This window comes from Protopterus annectens, chromosome 6.part0 (genome assembly GCF_019279795.1).
Source record: "Protopterus annectens isolate FY-2018-M chromosome 6.part0, PAN1.0, whole genome shotgun sequence".
Classification (NCBI taxonomy): domain Eukaryota; kingdom Metazoa; phylum Chordata; order Ceratodontiformes; family Protopteridae; genus Protopterus; species Protopterus annectens.
This window is the reverse complement of record NC_056737.1, coordinates 359,398,760-359,411,259: the sequence shown is the minus strand read 5'-3', so window position 1 is coordinate 359,411,259 and position 12,500 is coordinate 359,398,760.

Here is a 12,500-nt window from a genome sequence, read left to right as displayed (position 1 = left end):
TACGGTGCATCAATGGGACAGAATAGTTCATTTTTGTTTCTTTATGGTCTATGGAGGATTATTTCAGTAGAGCAGGATGGGCTATGTTTGTTACTTTTTTGTTTGTGTTTTCATATTCTTATCAAATTATTTATTTTCAGTTAGTTTTTTAAGGTTTCTCTACAGTTGTTTAAGGTGAAATTCCTTGAGGGTCAGTACAGTGAAGAGGAAGATGTTGGAAAACATAACATCAAATGCTTTTCCCATTGGAAATCATCGCTGATGTGATTTTTTTCAAGTGCACCAGCAATGATCCACTTATTTTCGGAGATATCTCCCTTCTTCAAACATTGAGTTGGTGTGTGTAAGTTTGTGGATTGTAGAAGGCATTACACCTCATGCAAAAATGCTTAAAGTTTATTTTTTCTCCCAAATGTGGTTTGGGCATTATTTTTCAATATTTTGGATTGTCAGCAATATGGAAGGTGGCGAGCTAAAGTAGAACCATTTTTCATGCAGTGTATTTTAGTTCTATAAGCTGAACTTTCTTCATTCAAATTATATAAATGGAAACAGCTTTCCTTACTTCATTAGTGCTTGTGCTTTTTTTATGTACAATACATTCCTACATATCTGACAGGGGCATATCCAGGGTTTCTGAAACTGTGCACAGTCATCCAGAATTCATCCCCCTCCCACCACCATGTTTAGCTGCCTATCCAAACCCCAAACCGTGCATGTTTCTATATACTGAAAAATTAATTCAGAAATGACAGGCTTAAGCAAAAATCCATTTAACCAACTAGGTATTCTGAAAAAAGCCATTTAATGAAATAAATAACCATAAATGATATTAAATATGCCAGTCAGTGTTTGTCTTATCTGGCTAGTATGTAAACACATCTAGTTTCGTGTGGCATAGTTGATCATCCTGGATGAATTGCAGATTATATACTGAATGTATGGGTTGTCTAGAATCTGGTTGTAGATGAGCGTGTATGTGCTGTATCTTTAAGAAGCACATCAAGGACTGAACGTGCACATATAAATACCGGGCACATACTATTCCCAGTGCCATTTTGAGAGTGCAGCCAGAGAGTGAGCATGTATTATTTCAGTAATTAGTTTGTACATAAGTTACTTAAGTTAAAGTCAGTAAACATCTATCATGATGTGTTTGTATATAATAAATCTGCTTGTACAGAACCTACAAAGACCCTTCTGTTGTATTCAAAGTAGGAGAGCGACATGGTGTCAGAACCAGGATTACAGAGATTGGTATTCAGAACCATAAGGTGCAGAGATGACAGTGAAGGTAAACTAAGAGAAATGAGCATAAAACAGAGCCAGAAAAGAACCAAAGGTAATAAGAATTTGTGCAAACTGCTTATTTTATAAAAAAGATAAAACGGAGCATTACAAGGGTACAAACCACATCATTAAACAAGCAGGAGGCATAAAAGGTTTATTAACTAAGGGAAATGTTTAAGATTAAGATATTTGATTAAACGATTATCATAAAAGCAAAACGAGTGTGTTTAAAGTAAAATGAGTATGTTTAAAGCAAAACAAGTGTGTTTAAGGTAAAACTGGTATGTTTAGATTAAAACAAGCACAAGAAAAGTACAATGGGCTTGAAGAGAGATTAAACAACAAACCAAATACAATAAGGGCAAAAATGGCACATTAAGTGTAAATAAAGCAAGGTGAATGCATATGATTTGGTGAAGTGCTATGTTTTGGCATAACTACAATGTATTTTATCAAGGGCATAACTTGAGTAAAGTATCTCAAAGTATGTAAAAGTGCTTAAAGTGTGTGCTTATTACTCTGCATATATTCTGAAGAGTTTATTTGTGTGCAAAGTGCAACTATTTCATGAAATACAGTCAAAGTATAGCCATTTTGAAAAGTTTCTTGCACTGGGTGTGTCTATTCACAAAGTGTTTCTTGCACTGTAAAGAATTATCTAGCAAGGTACCACCATTTTGGGGAAATTTCAGTGTGCTGTGTACTGTTTATTCACAAAGTACAATTATTTCAAAATGTTTCTGACCCTGAGCTTCTCCTGCCCAGTTCATTCGCATCGGGCAGTTATTTGAAATGTTTCTTACACTGTTGAGGCAACTTCTTGCAATACAGTAACTTCAAGAGTATTACAGTGTCTGAGAGACTTATTTCGCAAGGTTCAGTTATACAGAGGCTCGTTGTGCTATTGGGCAAAGTTACAAATACTGGCATACATTTCTGGCATATGTATACATGTGTTTGTGCATATTTGCAAAACACTTCGATGGTATGTGTTAATATGGCAGACAGATTTTGAAAACCCTTACCACTTGTATTTGATCAGAATAGTGCAGAAAATTGGAGAGTATTTGAGCAAGAGTATGGTATTTTTATACAAGCAGCTTATTCAAAGATGCATGCACCAGGGAATTAATTTGGTTAAACAAAGCTGGGTCAGATGCCATTGAAAGAGAGCGTTCATTTGTGTATGCACCAGCAGTATATGAGGGAGTAGGTGAAAATCGTCATATTGTTGTGCAGGCTGAATCAAGGGAAAACCCCAAGTGTTTGAAGCATAAATTCAGGGAAATGCATAACACCCAGACAAATATTACATTAGAGAGGCATTTGTTTTACACAAGAGATCAGAAAACAGCTTATATAACTGACCTGAGAAACAAAGCTAAAATGTGTTGGTTTGGTGATATAAAAGATGAGTTAATAAAAGATAGCTTCATGTGTGGTATTAATAGCGCTGCTGTGAGAAAGATTTTCCTTTGTGACAGTGATTTAATATTGAGTAAAACCATTGAGATTTGTCAAATCCATGAAGTTACAGAAAAACACACAAGTATGTTTGCAAAGCGACAAGCATGGTTTCAGCAGGCTCCAGAGTAAATGTAGATAGCATGCAACACATGGTAAACAGAAGTAGGCCTAAGCATGGCAGCCACAACCCCTGCTGGCTCACCAGGTAAACCACATCATTTTTTAGCAAGTTCTAAGACCAGTTCAGTTAATGGAGCATATAAGTGTAGTACAAATGTGACTTAGCAAAACCCAAGTCCAGCTTTATTGTTAAATGTCAGAACTGTGGTGCAAATCATGAGTCTAAAAGAGAGAAATGCTTAGCATTTGGTTAATGATGTCGCAAGTGAAAAAAATGGGACCATTTTCAAAAGTTTTGCAAATCAGGTAAACCCCACACAGTTGTAAAGAAGGGTCACACAAGAAAACAAGTTGATCAAGTAGACTGCAACCCTACTTTTTATATATTGGTGAAAGAGTTGATGCAGTGAGTTTGTTGGCAAAGAGTGTTTTGTACAGTCCAGATCAATGATAAATCCAGAGAGCTTTAAAGTAGACAATGGTTCAAAGTGTAATGTTATATCAGCTGGCACATTTGCTAAAGTGAGAACTAATGTGTGACTCAATGTGAGTGGTAGTGCAATACTTGTTGTCTATGGAGGTGAAGAAATTCAAACAGAAGGCTCAGTGATGCTTTCATGTTATCTGGGCAAGAACTGTTACAGCTTGTTATTCTATGGAGTTCGAAGACCAGTGCAATCATTATTGGGTCTCAGAGACAGTTTGAAAATGAATCTGCTTTCTTTTACCAAAGAAGTTAATTAAATAAGTGTATATCCTAGTTCCAGTTTTTCTGAAGCCATTTTCTTAGAGTATGCTGATGTTTCCAATGACAAGTTGGGAAACTCCCGGTCATGTACTCCATGAAGTTAGACCCAGAGGTCACTCCACTAGTCAGACCAGCAAGAAAAGTTCTGACAGCTATGCAGGATAAAGTCAAAGCTGAGTTGGATAAAATGGTGCAGCAAGGTGCAACTTGTCAGGTTACAGAACCAACCAAATGGGTGTCATCCATGGTAACAGCTCACAAAAATAGCCCAGATGAAATCAGAATATGTATTAACCCAAGAGATCTAAAGAAAGTATTGACGAGACTACATCATCCAATGTGTACAGTTAAGGAAGTTGCAGCTCTAATACCTAATGCCACTGTTTTTTTTCTGTCTTTGATGTAAGTGATGCTTGATCGCAAATCCTCATTACTAACAACTTTTGGTACCATGTTTGGCAGATACAGAGTCTTAAGGATGCCATTTGGAATACATTCTGCAAGTGAAGTCTTCCAGCATGCAATGGAGCAAAATTTTTTGTGTTATCCTTGTGACATAATAGTAGATGATTTATTGGCTGGAGGGAGTGGTGAAGCAGAGCATGACAGAAACCTAAAGAGAGTTCTAGACAGAGGACGTGAAGTCAACTTAAAGCTCAATCTTCAAAAGTGCAAATTAAGACTACCAAAAGGTACATATGCAGGTCATTTATTTACCAGTACTGGCTTGAGACCAGACCCGACCAAGCAAGCAGCTATTCTTGAGATTGTAGCACCAGATAATATTCAAGTTCTACAGCATTTCCTAGGCATGGTGAACTATTTAGGCAAGTTTATACCAGACTTCTGTGAGTTGTCAGCACCTTTAAGAGAGATTACGTGCAAAAATGTTACATGATCATGGTTAGAACAGCACCAGAAGGCATTTGAAGACCTTAAAGGAAAACAACAGGATATTAAAGCAGATTCCCCAACCTGCTGACTCTTCCAGTCCCTGTTCTTTGATAAAGCTTAAAGAAATCACCCTTGCAGCTTTAAAAAAATAACCCACTCAACTGTTTTCCCTGTTCTGCTTCCTAGCTTTCTATACTGTTTTTGTTTCACTTTGCAAACCAACTTGAAAACCTGTAGCTGGCTCTGAAATTATGATGTCACATCTGCCATCTGCTCTTGCTCTAGCTATCGGGATGTTTCCTCCCCCAAAGTGATATAATCCCCACCTGATTTGCATGCTGTATAGAAGAGCCAGTGCCCCTCCCACATTGTGATGTCAGACCTGCCTTACCCAGCCCACTCAACCTAATAAAATCCATGTGGTGTGTGGAACTCCTTTTCATGGTTCATGTATCCTGTCAACTGCATTTGTTTGAGGGACTACTGAAAAGTTTGGATTGCCTGCATTTTCGTCTGCATTTTTGCTTCATTGGTAAGATAAGTCTTCCTAGTGAATTAAAAATGTAATTCTACACACAGCCCCTGTTTGAATGCACTCCTAGCCCTATTTTGTGCTGCCTGATACAGTTTATGACTCTTCTGAACAGGAATACTCTCTTCCTTCCTATGAGGATTCTGCTGCTGAAGAATCTATCCCTTCAGCCTCTCCTCCTGAGGAATATTCTTTTGGGGAAACCCTGCATACCATGAGAGAGCACTTCCACTGGGAGAGCCAAGATTATTCAGAATCAAAGAAAAGGCTTAGAGATTTTCTTTTACTTCCTCAGCACAGGTCTCTTGCTATTCCCCCTGTGCTAGACATTGTAGATGATGTATTTTCAGAGTCCGGCCTTCCTCCAGACTCCTTACCTCCAACTCCTGTTAAACCAGACAGATACTACAGCTTTCCAGATTCACATAAATTTCTTTATAAAAACCCTGCTGCTGACCCAGAAACTATTTCTCAGGGTCCCAAAGGGGTCAAGGCTTCCACTGCAAAAAACCCTATCCCCTCTGATAGGGATTCAAGGGCACTGGACAGATGGGAGAAAAGGTTTACACTTCTGCTACCTTGGCTGAGAGGGCTTTAAATTGTCAATTTCATATGCTTAAATATCAGCAGCACTTAATGTCACTGCTTAAACAGAAAATATTAACAGATTCTGAATGCGTAGAAAACAAGGAAATGCAGGATTTATTGCATGCAACTGAACAAGTGGGAAGGCATACTTTGCAATCTGGTTTTGATTCTCTGGAGGCCTCTTGCAGGGCTGCTGTTACGGGTTCTGTCATTAGCAGGCATGCTTGGTTAAAGGAACAGAATCTGCCTGATCATGTTAAAGCAAAATTATTAGATGCTCCATTACAGTATGATACTTTGGTGTTAAAGCAGAGGAGGTGTTGAAGAAAATGGAGGACAAAGCAAAATCTATGCAGACAGTTAAGGACTTCTTACAGGTGCAGCCACCCAGATTTAGCAGGAACTGGCCCAGAAAGAATTGGTCCTTTCCAGTGTCAGACAGGCCACAAAGAGGCAGATACAGACACCCCAGAGGCAGATCCCAGCCCCAAGGCTCATACAGGCCTAAACAATGGGGTGCTTCTACCTCCAAAAGCAGAGAAGACAAATCACAGCTATACAAGAAACAGTCCCAATGACTTTCCTCTGCCTGCACCAAGCACTTATCTTTTGGCAGCCCCCTTAGGGGGAAAACTAGAACTTTTTTCACAAAATTGGCACATGATCACCCAGGACAAAGGGGTCTTGAATATAGTGTCTGAGGGCTACAGGTTCCACTTTCACACCCTGCCAAGGGCAAAAGGTATGCCAGACCTGCCATACAAACAATGTGCAGAGGCACAAAAGCAAGTTTCATCCCTCATGGACATGAGGGCCATTCAGTGAGTACCACAGCAAGAGCAGGGACAAGGATTTTACTCGAAACTTTTCTTGGTACCCAGAAAGGACAAAGCCTGGAGACCAATACTGGATCTGTCTATTCTAAACACATTTCTGGAAGTTCCGAAATTCAAAATGTTGACTTTGCAGCAGCTTCTGCCCATGCTGGGCAAGAAGGCTTGGCTTGTAACTTTGGACCTAAAAGAAGCATACCTGCATGTCCCAATCAGACAATCTTGCAGAAGATACCTCAGATTCATAGCTGGTTCAATGTACTACCAATTCTCTGCACTGCCCTTTGGCTTATCTACTACACCCAGGGTCTTCACAAAATGCCTGGCACCAGTAATTGCATTTTGCAGACAAAGAGGAATTCAAATATATCCTTACTTAGACGACTGTCTTATTCAAGCAGAGAACAAGCACATTCTACTAAAGCATCTGGCGTTTGTAAAAAGATTACTAATTTGCCTAGGGTACACAGTAAACAAAAATAAATAAAACTAGTACCCTCTCAAGAGATAATATTCCTGGGTGCAAGCTTAAATACAACTGCCCAGATGGCTTATCTCATGCCAGACAAACAAAGGCAACTGACTTCTTACTTCAAAATGTTGGCAACAAAGACCCAGTTATCTACAAGAAAAATTCTGAAGGCTTTGGGCTTCATGGCATCTTGCATCCTGCTAATTCCATATACCAGACTGCATATGAGGAAACTACAATGGTATCTAAAATGTGTTTGGACTCAACATTGCCACAGCCTGGAAACATTAATTACCCTCATTCCCTGCCTGCAACAGGAGTTTCGATGGTGGGCACAGGCCTGTCAGCACAACAAGGGACAGCCATTCACTTTACCCACAGCCAGGCAGACACTAGCAACAGATGCATCAGATTATGCCTGGGGGGCCCACATGGCAGAAAAATGTATTCAGGGCACATGGCCCGCAAGCCAGATGCATCTTCATATCAATCAAAAAGAGATGCTAGCTGTTCAAAATGCCCTGACAGCTTTCAAGGATCTACTTCATCCAGGACAACTACTGATAAAGACGGACAATACTACAGTCATGTGGTACATAAACAAGCAGGGAGGCACACATTCCTACCCCCTCTGCAGACAAGCCATGACTTTGTGGGACACAGCATTGACTTATCAAGTTCACCTGCAAGCACAATTCCTGCCAGGAAAGATAAATACTCTGGCAGATGAACTAAGCAAAAACCTCATGGATCCCCACAAGTGGAAACTGGATCCACAAGTCTTCAGCATGATAACAAGGAAATGGGGATGCCCAGACATAGATCTGTTTGCCTCCCCTCACAACTGCCAACTACAGAGATTCTGCACAAGGACTTATTACAAACAAGCATGGGAAGTGGATGCCTTATCCTTCAGCTGGAAAAAACTAAAAGTATATGCCTTTCCTCCACTGCCTCTCCTCCCCAAGGTACTCCTAAAGGTCAGTCAAGAGAAGTCAAAAATGATACTGGCCACGCCAGCACTGGTACCCAATCCTAAAGAACTTGTCTCAAGGTCCAGCCTGGACATTGCCTTAAATTCCTCACTTACTGACCCAACAAAACAATCAGATCCTGCACAGCCAACTCAGAACCTTAAATCTGGCAGCATGGCGGATAATGTAGCCATTCAGAACACGCATAGGTTCATAGGTATATACTAGGCTATCTGCCCTAGGGCATTTATAAGCCTAGCCAAAGTGTGTTTGGCTTTCGCCACCCATTTTAAATTAATTTTGCTATGCCCTTTTTCGAGGTTAGTATACTGTGCCTCTGTCTAACAGTGACACAGAAGTGATACCCGGGGTAAACCTACGATCTCCCATCCACTCATCAAGATTCCTCTTGAAGAGAGTCAATGAGGGACTCTGCCTAACCTGGACTGGGATTTTATTCCAGAGTGAAGGGAGCTTCTGGGTTATGAATCTGTCCCTCCAGCATGTCCTATTTATTTCAGTGCTGAGGTTCAAGTCTCTCGAGTGCGTAGCTCGATGGGATTTGGATTTTCTGAGGTGCAGCATGCCCATTAATTCGGGTTGGACATGGCTTCATCGTCAGGCACAGATCGCCTCTGAGCAGGCGGTGTGCCACTGAGTAGAGCTGGAGTTTCTTTAACCAGGCAGCATATGGCATCTGTTTGAGCCCTTTGATCCTCTTGGTGAGGTACTTTTGGGGTCTTTCCAGTTGCTGCAGGTGTCTGGTAAGGTACAACCCAAAAGGGGCATTGTATTCAATTATGGGCCTGATGAGGGATGAGTAAAGAGGCACGATGACCTCCCCTGATCCAGATGTGAATCCCTTCATGATTAGGTGGGCTATATAAAATGTTTTTCTAACCACTTTGGCCACGTAGTTGTCCCTAATTACTTCTTCTGTACTTAATGGATTTCCACCTATGTGGTAATTTGTGGGCACTTTGTTTTTGCCAAAGGGGATGACTATACACTTTTTGGCATTTAACTTGAGGCCATGGCTCTGGCACCAGTTGTCTGTTTCTATGAGGCCCTTTTGGAGAATGTTTGTGTCGGTTGGAGAGTCGATTATGGTGCCCAGTTTGCAGTCATCTGCGAACTTGGTCAGCCACAGTCCTTCCGTGTTGGCCTGTACCTCCGAGAAATATATACCGAACAAGAGAGGTCCCAGGACTGAGCCTTGTGGGACGCCACTTGTAACTGGTTTGGAGTCTGACATGGCTCCAGCAATTCTAACCATGTGGGTTCTGTGCTAGAGCTAGTTTGCAACCCATCTAGTGACATAGGGGTTTATATTTAAGCTGGTGAGCTTATCTATAATGCCCGAGTTTGCGAGGTCCAGGTAGGCTGTGTGGACCACCTTCCCCTCGTCAATGACCTTGGTGACTGTTTCAAAAAATCGACCAGGTTTAAGAGGCAGGATCTGTCCTTAACAAAGCCGAACTGGGTAGGATCCAGTGTCTGTAGGTCCCCAATATCTTTATTTATGAGGTCCATGATGATCCTTTCCATAGCTTTGCAGACCCATGCCACTCTTTGGGTACATATCCTGTAGTAAGGCTGAGATTGAACAGTAGTTTTATGTTTGGGTTTAGCTCTTCTTGGAGTTCATGTAGGATGCAGCCTGGGACACCATCTGGTCCCATTGATGCTGTGTTTTTTGCTTTGGAGGCGGCTCTTACCTGAGCATCTGAGATGTCGGGGAGACAGAACTCTGGTGGGATAGATACTTTCCTTTTTGGTGGGGAGGGGAGAGTTTGCGCTGAACCTGTCAGCTAGGATGTTGGCAATGTCTGTGCCCAAAGCTGTGATGGATGTTATTTTGGAGGCCAGGAGGCCCAGTACCAGAAAATCTTATGCAGAAAAATGGAAGAGATTCTGTGCTTGGAACCAGGCACAAGGAATTGACACGTTTGTTGCAAACATTCCTCAGATTTTACAATACTTAACTGAGATGTTGGACAGAGGCCTATCCTTTTCATCAATTAAGATCCATGCCTCTTCCATTTCAACCCATTACAATACGGAACCACCTATCTTTTCTCATTCTTTAAGAAGGCAGTACCTCAGAGTGGCCAAAAACATAAGACCTCCAAGGAGAGCACCAATACCTGCATGGGACCTCAATTATGTCTTGGAAAAACTCACACTGCCTCCTTTTGAGCCATCCTCAACAGCTGATATAAAATTCTTATCCTGGAAAACAGCTCTGCTCCCAGCAATAACCTCTGCAAGATGAGTCTTGGAGTTACAGGCACTCATGGCTGTGGAACCTTTTATCATTTTCCATCCAGACAGGGTTTCTCTGAGGACAAACCCAACATTTATGCCTAAGGTAGTGTCCAGTGTGGCCCTTAACCAAACCATTCACTTCCCTACCTTTTATCCAAACCCACAGAACAAGGGTTAGAGTGAGAGACTTCTGCATTCTTTGGACATACACAGACAGCTACACTTCTACTTGGACAGAACTAAAGCTTTCAGAAAGACTGAGCAACTTTTAGTGGCATATGCTGCAGGATCACAAGGAAAGACTATCTCAACACAGACTATTTCAAAATGGATAGGCCATTGCATTTGTTTCTGCTATTCACAACATGGCAAATCAGTGCCTAAGGACATTAGGCCACATTCAACCTGTGCAGCAGCCTTCCTCAGAGGAGTACCAACCAAAGACATCTTAGAGGCTGCAACTTGGAGTTCGGTGCACACCTTTACAAAGCACTACAACTTACCTCTCTACTCTAAATCCAGAGCAGGCTTTGCCACTGCAGTTCTGCAGGGCCTCATAGCCTCTCCTAATCCTATTTAGCCCCAGCCACCCATCCTCAGCTTTGGTATTCAACCCAAGAGTAATGACTGCAGCAGTGAAACACGATGAACATAGTACAGTTGTGTACCTATCATAAATATAGATGTTCAAGTGTATTCACTGTTGCAGTCCAGCTTACCCTCCCTCCATCCCCCTTTCTTTTGCTGGGTCTTATCTGTACTTCTCTATTCTATACAACCTATGTGGTGTATTTGCTTGTAGATAAAGGAAATAATTACCTTAGTGCATGCATGTTTATTGGCATAATTTTTAGCCTACCCTTTTGGGGGCACCTGACATCTGGGGCAAGAAAAACTGAAGAAAATGGCGTCGGCTGCATCTTTTATACCCCTGGCGCACTGACGTCAGGGAAGAGGCGACAGCAACTTATGCCGGACCAAGACTTTGGAATTCAGGCCGACTGCGGGTAGCCTGCCAGCAGGATAACCCAAGAGTAATGACTGCAACAGTGAATACACTCGAACATCTGCATTTATGGTAGGTACACAACTGTACTTTCTGCTGAGTCAGCATAGCAGGAGCATTCGTTATGAATGGAGAATACTATATAATTTCATCAGTGGCACCCATTTGTTTCCACTTATATGTATTATTAGCACTGATATTTTGCAGTAACACTGGTCTTGTACGAACTGACCATTCGCTCAGGTCTGCTAGATTGTCTTACTGTAACACATCAGTAGCTTTAGTGGTGTTAATTGTACCGTGCCAGATTTTTCAGTTATGGACACTGAAATTGCTTTATCAGCATAGGCAGTATGATTAGATACTAACTTGATTTCAGGGCTGTATGGTTTAATGTTGCTCCTGGTTTAGCTTTATAATGTGTTTAATGCATCTCCTCTAAACATTCCTGTGTCTATTTTTAGTACCACTATTATGCAAGGATATGATGGGGGTTCACACCTGTGGTTAGCTGGGCAAGCAGCAGCTCAATTCAGGCATGTTTTTGGACCAGTATAGCATTGTATTAGTGCTTTAAAAACATTGAAACACCTCCTCCATATGTTTTTTTTCAGAGCTGAGGGGAATCAAAATGTATGAAAGGCACTATAGACTTTAATAGCTAGAGTGATTACTATGGTTCTGAACTATGTTTCTGTGACTGCATATATGTGTGTGAATTTTCTAGGGTAAGGAGTGCTTCCAAGTAATATTTTTTTTTTTTATATTTAAACTAAGAGCATTGAAAAGCAGCACCTTTAGGTATTTCTGACTGATTTTTATTATGTTGCCATGCTTAACTTGGCATATCCTAAAAAAGGCACTATAGCGACAAAGTTTTTGTCAATATTCAGAAGCCAAGTGGTGATAAGTGCAAACCATCTCTTGAAAAGCATAATGGCTTGTCGGTTATGTCTACCCAAGCTGTCAGAGATTGAATCCCCTTGTTGTGACACCGGAAACTAAGCCATTTGTTGAAGGTGGTCATTTTTGCTGGTCCTGTCGTATAATCATTGCTGAAGGTAGGATGCAACTCAAGGCAAGATTCATACCCACCTGGGACATATGTATTCAGAGAGCTCCATGTCCCTCTTCATATAGTCCAGTGAGGTATCATGGACTATGACCGTCATACTGGTTCTTGTGTTTTAAAGCCACAAGTGCGTGTGTGTGTATCTGAATGCAAGCAAGGGGCAAGTGTGTGTGTGTGTGTGTGTGTGTGTGTGTGTGTGTGTGTGTGTGTGTGTGTGTGTGTGTGTGTGTGTGTGT